The 18369-nt window shown below is 38.3% G+C and overlaps 1 long non-coding RNA gene across 2 annotated transcripts in view; it reads left to right on the top strand.

Moving 5' to 3' along the window:
- LOC149127682 (uncharacterized) overlaps positions 1-18369 on the top strand; it is a 437400-nt gene that overhangs the window by 332280 nt on the left and 86751 nt on the right. Inside the window, exons 3-4 of one of the 2 annotated variants that reach the window (XR_016229752.1) lie at positions 6390-6515; positions 6598-7063. The exons of the other annotated variant lie outside the window; for it this stretch is intronic. This is a non-coding gene — a long non-coding RNA (uncharacterized LOC149127682). Of the gene's footprint in view, positions 1-6389; positions 6516-6597; positions 7064-18369 lie in introns of those variants that run through there. 2 annotated transcript variants of the gene reach the window in all.

Genomic DNA, 18369 nt, shown 5'->3' with positions numbered 1-18369 from the left:
CTTTTCCAGGACAGATTAAATTAAAAATATAAACAAATGACAAAATGGAAACTGTATTGGAGATCATCTAATCTGTCAAAGATACCTGCTGATGTTCCAAAAAACGAATGAAATCTGAAAGCTTGTATTCAGTGATACAAGTCAAAAATCTCTTGTGTTCAAGTAGTAGAAACCCAGTAGAAGCTGGTTTCAACAGAAAAGGGCCTTCATTTGCCTTCCATAAATGACAAAGGAGTTTCAAGCATAGAAGAATCATAGACTTAAGTTCATATCATCAGGATATATTCTCTTCATCTCTAAACTCTGCTTGTATTTGTTTTGGCTTGCTCTCCTCCATATAATGCCTCATAACAGCTCCAGGCCTACATCATCCCACAGATAGTTCCAGGAGAAATCTACCTCCAACCTTTACCTAATTCTGACCAGCTTCATGTGGGTTGTGTATCATCATTAAGGCAATGAGTGTATTTGAGAAATGGACCATGTAGTTTGTTGAGGCTTGGCTTTCAAGTGCAATACAAAAGTATGAGTACCAAGTACATGGGAGAAATTGTCCCCAAAGGGAAATTTCAACTTCCATTTCTCAAATAATGAGGTGTGAATGGTGAACAAGGAAAAACAGCCGATGTCTCCTATAAAGATCCAAGCCGATTTGAAGAAGTCATCAAGTTGCTTCCTTGCTTGGCCTCTATTTTGAAATTTTCCCCTTGGCATCTCGGAAGTAGACTTCTTGCTCCTGTTTTGGGATAATCCCACTTGATGCCTCCACACTCACACACAGTGGGGGGTTGGTGTACCAAGCGTAAGATCCTTCACAGATAGTTTAGTGGGAAAACACAGCAGATATGTGCAAGGCTATGATACATTTTATACTTGCATTGGTGGAAATGGCTGTCACACACTTAGGTGATACAGAAGTTGAAGGAGAATGAGGATTCCTTTTGCTCGGACTATCTCTGTATATCTTCAGAAAGAAGCACTGATCCCATTTTCTCTCTTGGAGTTCCTCCTTAATATGAACTCTAGAGTTGTTTCCCGAAGGACCCCTGTAGAGAAATCAAGCTCAGATCTCTTTTTAGATTTCCAACCAAACTAAGACCAAGCACACTCATGCAGATTTTGTAGCATAGCACAACTAGTGATAGTAGAACTGAGTCCAGAACCACAAACTCTTGACATGACACCTGCTGAAGAATGGCTGGGTCATGCAGGGCCTCTGAAGTACATGGTCTATGAATAAGTGAGGGCCTGGCATCCAGCAAGGATGGTAATGTCTACTGAGGACTCCCATGTTCTTTCTTGGCCTTGAACTTTCCCATAAACACTTCAGTGCTGGAGAAATGGTTACAGATCCAGACCTCAATGTTTGTGCTCCTGTTCTGCCTTAGATTAAGTTAAATATTGTTTGTAGATAATACAGATAAATCGGCTCAACCATGAGCCTGCCTGGATGGCTAAAAGGATGCTGTTTATTTCTCTAAGGAGGTTTCTCATCTGGGTAAGAGGGCTGTTGGACTATTGCCTCATTTCACACACAGCCTTCCTATTTATTTCAGGGTTTGACTTCAGAGAATGCACTTAACTGGTCTGCCTGGTTGTCATCTGTCATGCTTCTATTGGACTCAAACACCCGCAGTGTCAATGAACTTGTCATCTCCCTCCTTCCTAAATCCCCCAGTGCCAAGGACAGTGCCAGCAGTCTGTGGATACTCCATCAGTTGAAAGTGAATTCAGTATATGAAAGAATGATTGATTAATTAGAATATTAGAAGAGGTTCTCAGGCTTCAAGTGTATGAAAGTGTAATAGATGAGTGACAGGGAACAGTTAGTCTCTGTGTCCATTCCAGGCAAAGAAAACAATGAAAAGAGTTACATAAAGCTATTGGAATGCAGATGAGCCATTAGGAAGGTTGAACTGGAAATGATTGTAAAACTCATAGAAATATATTTGGCTATAATAAGGGTATTAGATTTAAGAATCTGCTCTATGATTAGTGTGTGATAGTGTGAAAAACCATTGACCATTTTACCTTCGCTATAGAGTCTTGAGAATAGCTGAACCCTTCACATTGTTGTGAGACTGAAAATTAAGTAATATATGAAGATCCCAGCACAAAGTTTATATGTAATAGTTGTTTCACATGGTAGCTCTAATATTTCTCTCTCCTTTTTCACCATAACATTTAACTCTGTTCTCATTCAAATAAGTAAACTTATAATATCAGAACAACTTTGCCACAAGCGTCTCGGGGAGTCTGGCCAGCAGACTCAACCCAGGGCCCACGACGATGGTTTCTCGGGCGAAAAAAGAACGAATGGCGTTTATCGGTCTTCAGTAGACTTTTTATTAGAGAAAGTAGACGTGACAGAGGTAGAAAGGAAGGAGGAAAGGAGAGGAGAGAGAGCTTCCTCCTTACACCCACAACTTATATACAAAATGTGACCGATCAGAAGCAAGCTAGAGTCTATGCATCAGGCACACCAATCTGGTCTCTGTTCATGTGAAGGCCACGCGTCCTTCGGCCAATCAGGTGAGGTGTCACGCAGCAGGCAGGCAGGCAGGCAGACTCACTGCGGAGGGTCCTGGCACCATCTTGTTGTTTACTGCGACCTCGATCCCTCCTCCTCCGGAGAGCCCCGCCCGTTGGAAAGCCCCCGGTCAAAACCGAAAGTAAAAACCTCCGCCTAGCAATGCCACCGAGGACTATTCCCCGACACAACTTGTGGAGGCTTGGCTGCAAGGCCATATAAGATGGGAGGGAGAAGATGATAAGGTTGGGAAGATACTAAGAAAGTTAAGGTTACAGAATTTCATGTGTTAATTTATGTGGCAATTAAAGGAGAAGAAAATGCAGTGCACTTCCTAGAGATGGGATGCACTGGGAAGAGGAATGACTTGTGACATAATCCAGGTGCACTGACAAAGCGATAATCATAAAGTCAAATCCAGGAGCTGCCTTCCCATGTGTGGGATCAAACCTCTTTAGGGTCACTTCTGTATACTGAATAACCTAAACTGGTTGTGAGAAGGACTTTTTCCTTCCCCTTGAAAAAAAGCTCAATTGTATTGATTTCCACGCCTGGCTGTGCTTCAGAATCACCTGAAATTCTGCTTCCTCAATACAATATTCAATATTCAATATATCTCTGCCCCCAGAGATTTTCATGCAGTGGTCTGGGATGACATATCAGAATATGCCTTGATAAGTAGGCTCTGAGGTGATGGGATTGCACAGATGGGACTGAGGACTTAAGATGAAGGAAATATCTCAGTTCATCACCAATGTTCTGTCAAAAATCCAAGACATGCTTTCCAACCTGTGAACTAAGAGGCACTGAAGGGCACTCAGAGTTTCCCATGATTTGTGCCTGTCCTTGCACCTGTCCTTTTGATTACTGAGTTGCTGGGTCGAACAACTTTCCATTTTCTTCAGTACCCAGTCTCAAGGTCTGGATTTCCTCAGTTCTTCTGAATTGCCACAGTACTTGTGTGGAAAATTAAAGGAGCTTGCCCAGTAATCATTTCCTGTAGGGCTGACACAGAATCAATCAGCAGCATCTCTTTTGCTCATCCCAGAACCTGAGAGGAAGTAAACACTCATGCTTATGCTCTTATTAAAACAAGAAATCTAAGCTGGAGTTCTCCATTTACCCAGTGTCCCATGTTTCCACAGCTGTAGTGCTAACCTATAAACCCATTCTCACTACTCACACCACCCTAGAGCATTCTGACTGTGTCTTCGTGGTAGATAATGAGGTCATCTATGATATCTGTCATATAAACCTTGATATTGGACACCCAAATAACACTAACCAGAATAGGTTGATAGATCAAATTGTGTCCTCTATCATTGCTTCCTTCGATTTGATTGAGCCCTGAATGTTGATCTGACAGAATTTGAGAACAACCTGGTACTCTATGCCCTCATCCACTTCTCTCTGGCCATCTCTGCCAAGAAAGCCTACCATGAACATAAACCAGGGACCATAAATGCTTCCTTAGAGCAATATCTAGGTGAAATGTGACCCTTCCCATGGTAAATACATGGTTTGCTGCCTGTTGTACCATAGTGATGTGGTCCTCAAATATATGCCATTGCTACCATCAGGATCATACGTACCATTCAATGTGTAGATTACTGTCCCACTGGCTCCAAGATTGGCATTAAATACATGGTAGAGACCTGGCCACGGTCCAGTGAGCTGTGTGCATGCTGAGAAACACCACAGCCATTGCCGAAGTGACCACAAATTTGACCTGATGCATGCAACCTTGCCTTTGTTCACTGGTACATGGTTGAGGGGATGCAGGAAGAGTTTTCTGAGACTTGTAAGGTCATGAATTCCCTAGAGGCTTATGAGGAGGTTGATATGGAATCTGTTGGAGGAGAGGATAAGGAAGAAGGGAGAATATTAGTGCATACTAGAAATGTCACAAAGGAACTACTTTTACAGGGAAGTTTTTCTTTTTTAATCATTGGAAACTTGGGGTCTGATTAATTTATATGTATGCTTTCATATGCAATTACTGATTTATTCTTTAAAACATGAATGCTCAGTCACACATCCAAGCTATTCATTTCTCTGATGGATTTTGAATCAAGTATTCCTTGTCTTAAATGGAAAAAAGAAACGCTTAAAATTTCTCTTCTCCCCACAAGGACTGATGATCATACTGAACCTCACAGAGTTCAGTACCATATTCAGTTAATTAAACACTAAATAGAGCCCTTATTTACATCTGGATTCTCTTCTATTCCCTTCACATGAATCTTCTTAACATACCATCTGCCTGCTTCTTGTACTACAGTAGAAGATTTTTGAGGGCAGAAGATTTATATGTTGAATGATATCTTTTTATATCAAGCACAGTAATTTGCAATAGATTTTTATCAAATGTATCCTGAATAAAGAAGTAGAGCATTTTCTTTTCTTAACAGCCTAACAGGTTGTTTTACAAATTAGAATGAAATTTCTAAGAGCACATGGATGAGCTCATACCTGTCTTGGCTTTCCCAGCGTGTGTACTTAGAGAAAATATACAATTAACATCCAGTGCTTACAAAATGCTGGTGAAATGGATAGAAGCACCTGGTTGACTTTTCTGCTTAGAAGTCATCAAAGATTGCAACTTTAAAAGTCAGCTGCATTCCAAAGGCTGCAACATATTTAATAATTGCTGTATCCTCAGTCTGCTCAACAAGTCATGATTTCCCCACTGGCCTCAGAGTACACGCCTGCTAACTGCAAGGGAAATGGTGGGCAGGATTTCAGGCTGCAGCTTGCTCTCTGCCAAGAAATTGCATGCAGCTGATGATTTGGGCTTAACTAAAGCCCATACCATCTTGGGTGGCACCTTTGCAGGTGCAGACTTTGAGTTACAACTTTCATAGACATACCGATCCCAACTTATACAAATGTTGCTTGTGAAAAATGATTCAATATTAAGCAAACAGGTATTCCTCAGTTACAGATTTTTTTTTCTCAAAATGTAGTTCTACTAGTCATTGCAAAGCAGTTTCCTCAGTAAAGTGTGACTTTCAAAATATTTACTCAGGTCTTGGTGACTTTATAAGATTAACCTGGCCCCTCAGATTCCTTTAGGCAGGCTCAGCCCTTCATACTAGCTTTTCTGGTCCATAGAGGCAAATGGCTTTGTCCTAGTCCAGGTAGAATCACTCATCCCATATCTTAGAACCTACAAACTATGATTTATGAGCAGTCAAGTGAGCACAACATTTCTCAAAATGATAAGATTATTATAATTAGCATTTTGATAGAATATCTAATATTAAACATGTATTTCAAAGTAAATATTGAGTATGCATTTTGGAATCATATTCTTTAGGTTTGAATCCTCAGTCTGCCATCTATTAACTCAGTGTTTCTCAGCCTCAACACTACTGACATTTTGGGCCATATAGTTATTTGTGGTAGGGGAGGGAGGTCTGTTGTATACTTTACAGGACATTTCAGACATCTCTGTCTTCTGTCTTCTACATACTACACCTGACTATTTAAGACAACTATAAATGCCCCTAGACTCTGTCAAGTTTCTTCTTTTGGAGTAAGCATGAGGTGGGATAAGAAATAGGTGATTGCCATAGTTTTTTCTTGCTAACACTAGTAAAGCAAGAATAAAGAGTTTAAGTTCTTTTCCTTAAATTTATCTAGGAAGTTGGAATCATAGTCAGAACTGGATCTAGATATTCTAGGGTGTTGAGTCACATCACTTACCTACATACCAGTCCCTGAGGTACCTTTATAATTTTTAATCATAGTATTCAGATAAGTAATTACTATTTAAAGCCTTAGTCTGAATATAATTTATGATTGCTTAAAATTATTGAATTTCTAATAATTTTAATTTGACTTTTCCATTAAATAGAGCCCATTCACAAACTGGCCAAGTTATCTCATTGGAAAGCCATCCATGGCCCAAGTAGAATGGCTGAATGAGATCTAAGCATGACTCTCACAAGGTGTATACTTCTGAAATTACAAGAAGTCTTAGGTATGTGTGTACTTTTACTAGGTTCCAAAATATTAATGTAGTATGCAAAGGGCTTTATCACCCACTTTTCTGTTTTCCACAGATTCACAGTAAAGAATCACTGTTCTGACCTGTTAAATTAGAATGAATAGCCAGCATGCTTTCAGAACTCTGCCATTAAGCATTAAAGTGAAGATACATCTTCTTTGGACTTCGACTTTTCCATCTGTGAATAGGGTGATTGAAGTAGTGATCTCTAAACCACATCATTCTTGCTTTCTATAGTTTAAAAGTTTATCACCCAAAAATATTACTTTATTAAGACTATATTATTAATGTCCCCAATTAATATGAGCCTAAATCTTCTCATTGTTTTTCAGTATTCTCACTTTCATCATCATAATAAGATTTTTTTTTTCTTTTAGATTTTGTTAGGAACAGAAAAATGCACACTTAAATTCTAGGTTGATGAACTGCTCTGCTATGATGGGACAGATAATTTAAGTGGATAGGACTTCAAAACCTTATAAAAAGAGTTGTCTGGTTTTATGCAGTAGATTTATGGACTGTTGGATATTAGTTTTGATTTTCAGCAGGAAATAAAGCAGTGGAGTTGATGTGACCGTCTGTCTCTGTTTCTTTTGTCCCAAAACACCTCTCTGAAGTTACCCAGTGGGAGAGAAAGGATGATGTTGAACATAATCCTGTTGCTTTGATTTGGGGAAAACTCATAAAACATGAATTTCCTGAATTTGGTGGTCCCATAGTACCCAATAATATAGAAAGCATTCCTTTTCCCCAAAGAGTAAGTGGTGCACACGAATTTTTAAAAAGAAGGAAAAATTCAAATCTCAGAGGCATGACATGTTAAGTTCACTGTTGAAAACTTAAGTGACAAAATAATTTTCTAAAGATCATGTGGTGAGACAATAACTAATTTCTCTTTAAGAATTAATTGTGGAGCTGGTTCTGTGGCACAGTGAGTTAATCCTCCACCTGTGGCGGCAGCATCCCAAATGGGCACAGGTTCTAGTCCTGGATGCTGCACTTCCTATCCACTTCTCTGCTATGACCTGGGAAAGCAGTGGAAGATGGCCCAAGTCCTTAGGCTCCTGCACCTGCATGGGAGATGGGGAAGAAGTTCCTGGCTCCTGGCTCTGGATTGGCTCAGCTCTGGTCATTGTGGCCATTTCAGGAGTGGGGGGTAGTGAACCAGAGGATTAGCAACCTTTCTCTCTGCCTCTGCCTCTCACTGTCTGTAATTCTACCTCTCAAATAAATAAATGCAATCTTTAAAAGAATTAATTGCTACTAGTACATTATCATTACCTATGACATGCTAGATTACAACAATGGCATATTATTTTTACTGTCACTAATTCTATCATAAAATTCAAACTGGAGAAACAAGAACACAATTCCCAAAGGCCTTTGGATCAGCACAGTGCGCTGGCCGCAACGCAGTGGCCATTGGAGGGTGAACCAATGGCAAAGGAAGACATTTCTCTCTGTCTCTCTCTCTCTCACTGTCCACTCTGCCTGTAAAAAAAAGAAAAAGGAAAATCTGAAATTGAAGTTTTATCTCAGAAATTGTTAACAAAACCAGAGACAATCCAGATACCAGAATCAAATATTTATTGAATAATAGACACTAAAAAGGAAAAAAAGAGGTACACTTAGTAGAAACTACAGGAAGGTATGTTTCATTTAAATGAAAAGAGGTTTTATGGAGGGTGAACCAACGGCAAAGGAAGACCTTTCTCTCTGTCTCTCTCTCTCACTGTCCACTCTGCCTGTCCAAAAACAAAACAAAACAAAACAAAACTTTGATTTAATGAATACAAATTTCATAGGTACAGCTTTGGCATATAGTGATTCTTTCTCCCATATCCACCCTCCCACCCCCAGTCCTGTCCTATGTCCTAACTCCCTCCCCATCCCATTCTTCATTAAGATAGATTTTTAATTAACTCTATATACAGAAAACCAACTCTATACTAAGTAAAGATTTCCACAGTAACCCACACTGACACACAAAGTATAAAAAAATAAACTGAAAACAAGTTTTACAGTTAATTCTTATAGTACAACTCATTAAGGACAGGAGTTCTTCATTGGGATTAAGTGTACAGTGACTCCTGTTGTTGATTTAACAATTGACACTTTTATTTATGACATCAGTGGTCATCCAAGGTTCCTGACATGAGCTGCGAAGGCTATGGAAGCCTTTTGAGTCCACAAACTAAGTCAGTATTTAGACAGGGCCATATGCAAAGTGGAAGTTCTTTCTTCCCTTTGGAGAAAAATACATCCTTTGATGGTCCCCTATTTACATCGGGGTCTCACTCACAGATATCCTTCTTGTAGGTCATTTTTTGCTACAGTGTCTTGGCTTTCCATGCCTGAAATGTTCTCATGGGCTTTCAGCCAGATACGAATGTCATAAGGGCTGATTCTGAGGTCAGGGTGTTGCTTAGGTCATTTGTCATTCTATGAGTGCTGTGTAGACTGCTACCCATGTTAGAACATTCTCTCTTTTTTGATTCTATCTATTATTATTAGCAGACACTTGGTCTTACTTATGTGATCCCTTTGACACTTAAATTATCTATATGATCAGTTACACATTTAATATGATCACTTTAACAGGTAAGATGGCATTAGTACCATCCAGCTTAATGGGATTTGGAGTCCCATTGCAAGTTTTTAGCTTTACCATTAGGGGGGAGTCTAAGAGAATGTAGAGCTCCTCCCTCTCTTATTCCCACTATTAATTTTTCTGGGATCTATTTTCAATTAGATTTATACACCTATGAATAATTCTGTGTTAAGTAAAGAGTTGGACCAATGGTATTAAGTAGAAAAAGAAAATAAAAAAAAAAAAAACTGTTCCTCAATAGTCAAGACAAGGGCTGATCAAGTCATTGCTTCTCATAGCGTCAATTTAATTTTAACAGGTTTTCTTTTAAGTGGTCTGTTAGTTGTCACATCTCATGGAGAATAAATGGTATTTGTCCATTTGGGACTGGCTTATTTCACTAAGTATGATATTTTCCAGATTGATCCATTTTGTTGGAAATGACTGGATTTTGTTTTGTTTTGTTTTGTTTTTTAACAAAATGTATGCATGTATGTATGTATGTAGTATTCCATAGAGTATGTATCCCATAATTTCTTTATCCAGTCTTCCATTGATGGGCATTTAGGTTGATTCCATGTCTTAGCTTTTGTGAATTGAGCTGCACTCAACATCGAGGTGCAGATAACTCTTTTGTTTACTGATTTCATTTCCCTCGGGTAAATTACAAGGAGTGGGATGGCTGGGTCATATGGCAGGACTATATTCAGATATCTAAGGTATCTCCAAACAGTCTTCCTTAGTGGTTTTACCAGTTTATATTCTCACCAACAGTGGATTAGGGTACCTTTTTCCCCCTGTCCTCACCAGCATTTGTTGTTTGTTGATTTCTGTATGAAAGCCATTCTAACTTGGGTGAGGTGAAACCTCATTGTGGTTTTGATTTCATTTCCCTGACAGCTAGTAATCCTGAGAATTTTTTAATGTGTCTGTTGGCCATTTGGATTTCCACTTTTGAAAAATGTCTGTTTAAACACTACTAGTCAAAAAATACTCTATACCTTTTGCGGTTGTGTGAGGGCAGCCTGTTGAAATCCTTGCTTAGTATATACTAAGTCGATCTTCTGTATATGAAGGTAACTGAAAATGAAAACTCGATGAAGGGCGGGATGAGAGAAAGAGTGGGAGAGGGGAGGACCACGGGAGGGAGGGAGGTTGGGGGGGGAAGCCACAACAATACAAAAGTTGCACTTTGTAAATTCACATTTATTAAATAATAAAAAAAGAAAAATATCTGTTTAAGTCCTTTGCCCATCTCTTAACTGGGTTCTTTGTTTTGTTGTTGTGGGGTTTCCTGATCTCTTTGTAGATTCTGGTTATTAATCCTTTATCAGTTGCATAGATGCAAATAATTTCTCCCATTCTGTCAGGTGCCTCTTAACTTTACTATTTCTTTTGCTGTATGGAAACTTCTCAATTTGAAGTAATCTCATTTGTTGATTTTGGCATTGACTGTGCCTCTGGGATCTTCTCCAAGAACTCTTTGCCTGTGCCAATGTCTTGCAGGATTTCTCCAGTGTTCTCTAATATTTTGCTGGTGTCGGGTCATAGATTTAGACCTTTAATCCATGTTGAGTAGATTTTTGTGTAGGGTGTAAGGTAGGGGTCTTGCTTCATACTTCTGCATGTGGAAATCCAGTTTTCCCAGAACCATTTGTTGAAGGGACTGTCCTTGCTCCAGGGATTGGTTTAAGTCCTTGGTCAAATATAAGTTAGATGTAGATGTTTCGATTGATTTCTGGCATTTCTGTTCTGTCCCATTGGCCTATCCATCTATTTTCTGTACTAGTACCAGGCTGTTTTGATTATAACTTCCCTGTATTATGTCCTGAAATCTGGTATTGTGATGCCTCTGGCTTTGTTTTTGTATATGAGATTGCTTTAGCTCTTCAAGTACTTCCTGTACTTCCATATGAATTTTGGCATCCTTTTTTCTAGATCTGAGAAGAATGTCTTTGGTATTTTGATTGGTATCACATTGAATCAGTAAATTGCTTTTGGAAGAATGGACATTGTGATGATATTGAATCTTCCAATTCATGGACATTGAAGATATTTCCATTTTTTGTATCTTCTATTTTTCTCTAATGTTTTCTAATTCTCATCATAGAGATCTTTGACATCCTTGGTTAAATTTATTCCAAGATATTTGGTTTTTAATAGCTTCTATGAATGGGATTGAACTTAGAAGTTCATTCTCAGCTGTGGCATTATTTTTGTACACAAAGGCTATTGATTTTTGTGTGTTGACTTTGTATCCTGCTGCTTTACCAAACTCGTATATGAGTTCCTGTAGTCTCTTAGCGGAGTTTTTTTGGATCCCCTATGTATAGAATCATGTCTTCTGCAAATAGGGATAGTTTGACTTTCTCCTTCTCGATTTGTATCCCTTTGATTTATTTTTCTTGCCTAATGGCTCTGGCTAAAACTTTCACGACTATATTGAATAGCAATGGTGAAAGTGGGCAACCCTGTCTGATACCGGATCACAGTGGGCATGCTTCCAATTTTTCTCCAGTCAATCAGACACTGGGTGTGGATTTGTTATAAATTGCATTGATTTTGTTGAGGAATGTTCCTTCATACCCAATTTGTGTAGAGTTTTCATCATGGAAGAGTGTTGTATTTTATCAAATGCTTTCTCTGCATCTATTGAGATAATCATATGGTTTTTGTCCTGCCATTTGTTAATGCAATGTATCACATTGATTGATTTGTTAATGTTGAACCATCCCTGCATACCAGGGATAAATTCCACTTGGTCTGGGTGGATGAACTTTCTGATGTGTTGTTGGATTTGATTGGCTCGAATTTTGTTGAGGATTTTTTCATCTATGTTCATCAGGGATATTGGTCTGTAATTTTCTTTCAATGCTGAATCTTTTTCAGGCTTAGGGATTAAGGTGATGCTGGCTTCGTCGAAAAATTTGGTAGGATTCCCTCTCTTTCAGTTGTTTTGAATAGCTTGAGAAGAATTGGAGTTAGTTCTTTAAATGTCTGGTAGAATTCAGCAGTGAAGCCATATGGTCCTGGGCTTTTCTTTCTTGGGAGAGCCTTATTACTGATTCAGTTTACGTCTTGGTTATGGGTCTGTTTAGGTTTTCTATGTCTTCATGGTTCAATTTAGTTGTGTGTGTCCAGGAATCTATCTATTTGTGCTAGGTTTCACATTTTGTTGGAATACAGCTCTTTGTAGTAATTTCTGATGATTCTTTTTACTTCTGTGGTGTCTGTTGTTACATTTCCTTTTTCATCTCTAATTTTATTGATTTGGGTCTTCTGTCTTGTTTTTTGATTAGTTGGGCCAATGGTATATCAATTTTGTTGATTTAAAAAAAATCAGCTCTTTGTTTTGCTGATATTTTGTATTTTTTGATTCAATTTTGCTGATTTCTTTCCTAATTTTAATTTTTTTCTTTTCTTCTAGTTTTGCGTTTGCTTTGCTGTTATTTTTCTAGAACCTTGAGATGCTTCATAGCTCATTTATTTGGTGCTTTTCCAATCTCTTGATAGGCACTGATTTTTATAAGCTTTGGTTTTAATACTACTTTTGCTGTATCCCATAAGTTTTGATATGTAGTGTTGTCATCTTCATTTTTTCCAGAAATCTTTTGATATCTCTTTTGATTTCTTCTGTGACCCACCATTCAGGAGCATTTGTTCAGTCTCCATGTGTTTGCATATGCTCTATAGATTCCTGAGTTGTTGATTTCCAGCTTCATTCCTCTGTGGTCTGAGATGATGCATGGCATGATTTTAATTTTTTAAAATATTTTTCTGAGGCCAGAGTGCTGTTTAGGACATCTGCCATTCTATGGGTCTGCTGTGTATCTCACTTCCCATGTTGGATCATTCTCTCCCTTTTTTATTCTATCAGCTAGTATTTGCAGACACTATTCTTGTTTATGTGATCCCTTTGATTCTTAGTCCCATCATTATGATCAACTGTGAACAGAAGTTGATCACTGGGACTAGTGAGATGGCATTGGTACATGCCACTTTGATGGGATTGAATTGGAATCCCCTGGTATGTTTCTAACTCTACCGTTTGAGGTAAGTCAGCTTGAGCATTTCGCGAATTGCACATCTCTTCCCTCTCTTATTCCCACTCTTATATTTGACAGTGATTACTTTTCAGTTAAGTTTCAGCACTTAAGAAGAATTGTGTATTGATTACAGTATTCAACCAAAAGTATTAAGTAGAACAAAAAAAAATACTAAGAGGGATAACATATTAAGGTGCTCATCAACAGTCAAGGTGAGGGCTGATCAAGTCACCGTTTCTCATAGTGTTCATTTCACTTTAACAGGTTTCCTTTTTGGTGCTCAGTTAGTTGTCACCTATCAAGGAGAACAAGTGATATTTGTCCCTTTGGGATTGGCTTATTTCACTCAGCATAATGTTCTCCAAATTCCTAACAGGGATCACTTTTCAGTTAAAATTTAAACACCTAAGAATAATTGTGTGTTAGTTACAGAGTTCAACCAATGGTACTAGAACAAAAAAAAATACTAAAATGGATAAAGTATTACATTGTACATCAACCGTCAGGACAAGAGGTGATCAAGTCACTGTTTCTCATAGTGTCCATTTCACTTCAACAAGTTTAAAGCCAAGACACCCTGGGGAAAAAAAAAAAAAAAAACTAAATGAAAGATATCCGCGAGTGAGATCCCAGTGGAAAGAACAGGTCATCAAAGAAGGAGGTACCTTTCTCTGAAGGGAGGAGAGAACTTCCACTTTGACCATGGCCTTGTCTAAATATGATCAGAGTCGGTGAACTCAGGGGGCTTTCATAGCCTTGCCAACTCATGACAAGAGCCTAGGGTGATTACTGAGGCCATAAACAAGAGTGTCAATTTGTCAAGTCAACAACAGGAGTCACTGTGCACTTACTCCTCATGTAGGATCTTTGTCCTAAGTGTGCTGTACATTGAGATTTAATGCTATAACTAGTACTCAAACAGTATTTTTCACTTTATGTTTCTGTGTGGGAGCAAACTGTTGAAATCTTTACTTAATGTATGCTAAATTGATCTTCTGTATATAAAGAGAATCGAAAATGAATCATGATGTGAATGGAAGGGGAGAGGGAGTGGGAAAGGGGAGGGTTGCGGGTGGGAGGGACATTATGGGGGGGAAGCCATGGTAATCCATATTCTGTACTTTGGAAATTTATATTCATTAAATAAAAGTTAAAAAAATAAAAAAAATACTTTTCATTATTCAACAGTGGTATAGTGACCAGCCACTCTAGTTTGCTCAGTTCTGAATTGTATTTTCAGGTTGCAGTGTTTTCAGCTTGAAAAGTAGAAAAATTCTGTGAAACCAAACAATTTGACTACCTTGATTGAGAAAACTTTTGAAGTAGTAAGTGGCCCATAGTAGAAGTATTCAAATGGAAAAAATAGATCCTGACTTATCATCCTCTGGGATGTATTAGAGGAGATTTTGTTTGGTGGAAGTATAATCGCAGTAATCTCTGTAGAAACCATCCAAGTTCCAGACACTGAGAGTATCTATGAAGAAAAATGATCTTTGATAGATTGCACCTCATTGCTAAACCCTCTGGATTTAAAAATCCTCCCATATTCAGGCTCCATATTTACAACTCAAGTGACTTGAATCTTCTAAGAAGCTCCCTAATCCCTTAGGGGAAATTTCTGCAATAAAATCATCAGTCTAGAAAATATTTTAGGTAGAGGCAGACATCCAGCATTTTACGAGTAAAGCAAAGGATTTGGAATCAAAAGGCTTATGCTTCAGTCCTAAGTCTAGCACTCTCTTGATTTGGACAATTTGTTTAATTTTCCTGATCATTGGTCGTCTCAGCTCTGAAGTAATGATGATAATGTTTATGCTGCCTGTCTCTTGGGGCTGTTTGGAGGTTCATACAATCTAGTGTATTCCAAAGCATTACAAAGTGCAAAGCACACTCTTGTTCATTGAAGACATTTTTAACATGACTCTGCTTATTATCCTAAGCAGCTGACAATGATGGTACTGTGCTCACAATCCAAAAAAGTATATACAAGTTGCATATATACAAGTTGCATTATTTAAATAGATAAAATTGTGGTAAGAGAAGAATGCCATAATATACAGCAGATCAATCTTAATAGCAAGTGTTCTTGATTGGCTCTGGTTATAGTAATTCATAGAAACAGGTACCTTTCAGCTTGTGACTTGACTCTCATTAGGATTTCACTGCCATCCTTATCCAACTAGTAGTTCAGTGGAAACAGAATGTGGAGATAGTATACTTCTCCTTTTTAGAAATCTATGCCCAGAAATGATACCATTCAAGTTCACTGACATCTACTGGTATGAATTTAGTTGCTTAGCCAAATAATACAACGGGAATCTATGGATTGTAGCCAAGTGTACCAGAGCTCTCAGGAAGATCATAGGAAGTAGGACTTGTCAAATCAACATGAGCTGTGATGCTGACACAAATAGGTTTTATATTTCTACATTGAGATTCTCACTGCCATCCTGGGAATTTGAACATGAATATTAAATTTAATTAACAACAATCTCTACTTCAAAATTGTCATAGCTAAAACCATATCTGTAGCTCTGTTAGTCTGTTCTAGAATCTGAACTTAGTTCTTGATACCCATCTAGCCTAATTTTTTTTTACTATTTTATACTTTTTTATTTTAAAGGCCATCTTCCTTCTTTTGTTTTAAATTCTCACGTATTTTTTTAAACTTTTATTTAATAAATATAAATTTCAAAAGTACAATTTATAGATTACAATGGCTCCCCCCCATAGCTTCCCTCCAACCCACACCCTTCCCATCTCCCGCTCCCTCTCCCATTCCATTCACAGCAAGAATCATTTTTAATTGTCTTTATATACAGAAGATCAATTTAGTATATATTAAGTAAAGATTTCATCAGTTTGTACCCACACAGAACATAAAGTGTAAAATACTGTTTGAGTACTAGTTATAGCATTAATTCACATTGGACAACACATTAAGGACAGAGATGCCACATAAGGAGTAAGTACACAGTGACTCCTGTTGTTGACTTAACAGATTGACACTCTTGTTTATGGCGACAGAAATCTTCCTAGGCTCTAGTCATGAGTTTCCAAGGCTATGGCAGCCTCTTGAGTTCACTGACTTTGATCTTATTTAGACAAGGTCATAGTCAAAGTGGAAGTTCTCTCCTCCCTTCAGAGAAAGGTACCTCCTTCTTTGATGGCCCATTCTTTCCACTGGGATCTCACTCACAGAGATCTTTCATTTGGGTTTTTGTTTTTGGTTTTGGTTTTTTTGCCAGAGTGTCTTGGCTTTCCATGCCTAAAATACTCTCATGGGCTCTCTTCAGCCAGATCCAAATGCCTTAGGGGCTAATTCTGAGGACAGAGTGCTGTTTAGGGCATCTGCCATTCTAAGAGTCTGCTGTGTATCCCGCTTCCCATGTTCATCCAGCCTACTGTTCAAACATACATATGAGAAACAACTGGGAAATACCTAGATGAGACTAAGAATTAATTTCTATATCTTTGGACCTGTGGGTAGAATTCCCCATTGAAGAGCTGTAACTTTCTCCTTTTGACATGCCCTGCCACACAATATTTGACCTAACAGAATCTTAAGTCTACAGTTGACAACTAGTATTTTAAATCAATCTCAAGGGCTCCACAGAAGAACTACAAGGACATCCACAGGAATGGTTGGATTTGAGCCAGGCTGTGATGTTCCCTACTCACCCAATCCTGTCTCATGTGTCACCCAGAACACCTACTGAATCTTCCATCTGCTGGTTCACTACCCAAATGGCCTCAACAGCCAGCTGGGCCAAGCCTCTCCTGGGTCTCCTACGTGGATGCAGGGGCCCAAGCCTTGGGTTGTCCTTGACTGCTTTGCATCAGAAATGGAGCAGCTGTTATACGAACTGGCACCCATTTGGGCTGGTGGCATTGTAGACAGCAGCTGTACTCAGTATGCCACAATGCTGGCCTCATCAAGCTCTTTTTCTTTTATTGGGGACATTTCTACTTGAAAAATCCTATCTTTTACGTTGCAAAGGCTGAAAGCATTTTTTCTGACTGATCTGTACTATGGTTACATTTGCCTCATTAAATATAAAAAGTATCTTGCTCATAGAATCTGTGGAATTCTTCTCTTGAGACATAGGAGATTGAACTTGGTCCTCAAAAAAATGATTGTTGTGTTGGTAAGGGGGTGGACAGGATGACCTGGAAGGTCTACCTCAGCCCCAATTTTGATGATGTGATTCTAACCAGATGGGTCCCATGGCATATTAGACGTCTATTGATGCTACCTCTGTGCTTTTCATCCTGGGTTTATTCTCCTGGTAAATGTATATTTTCTTTGGCCAGGCTCTCCATTTGTGATGCACAGCATGTGCGTCACAAAAGCTCTTTGTGTCTCATATGGAACAGGCTGCAAAGCATTTGTGAGGGAACTGAGCAAATCAGATGTCTGCATCTACATTTTCATTTTCACATGGAAACCCTGCGATCCTTCACAGATTGCAGCTTTTAGTGTATTTTATTTATTTGAATATGGCCGAAGACATGACTTCTTAATGTTATGGTGTCATGTCTGTGTCTGAAGAAAAATAATAAACCATAGTACAATATCACACCAAGTATAGTTTTTCCTTAATAAGAGAGCAGAGTAGTTATTAAACAGTAATTTGGAGATGGTTGGACCATCATTAGATAAATATAGCTTTCTTAGAGATGAAATCTTTTATGACTTTAGCAATAATATTTTAGGTTTACATATTACTTGGAAGTATGCAGTATTTATACTTCTTTGTTTCTTTTTCATCTACTCATACTACACTGGGAATGAAGTAAAAAACAAGATGAAATCTATGGGTATTAATTACTGGGGGATTTCTCTGCTCATTTTGGGGAGTCATCAATACATGTCATAGTATCTCATTATGGGCCCTGCTGTGAGCTGAACTTGGACCCTGGCTATAGAGTTGAAAACATTTGTATTTAGAAATAACCATGCCAGCCAACACCAAACATCTTTAATATTAGGAAAATATGGATCTTTTCCATTTCTTTTCCCTTTGAGACACAACCCCTGATCATTTTGATTTGGCCTGTTCTTGTCATGGGGCTTGATGCTTCACAATTGCATTCAGGAGAAAATTCAAATCCTTAGCCTAACATATCAAATTTTTCTTTATTCCACTTCAAATGATCTTTTTTAGTCTCAATCAATCTTGATATTTCC

Source organism: Oryctolagus cuniculus, chromosome 2 (genome assembly GCF_051225735.1).
Source record: "Oryctolagus cuniculus isolate XC-2025 breed Fujian yellow rabbit chromosome 2, ASM5122573v1, whole genome shotgun sequence".
NCBI classification, from domain to species: Eukaryota; Metazoa; Chordata; class Mammalia; order Lagomorpha; family Leporidae; genus Oryctolagus; species Oryctolagus cuniculus.
The sequence above is the reverse complement of the archived record's forward strand: the minus strand, read 5'-3'. Positions and strand labels throughout refer to the sequence as shown.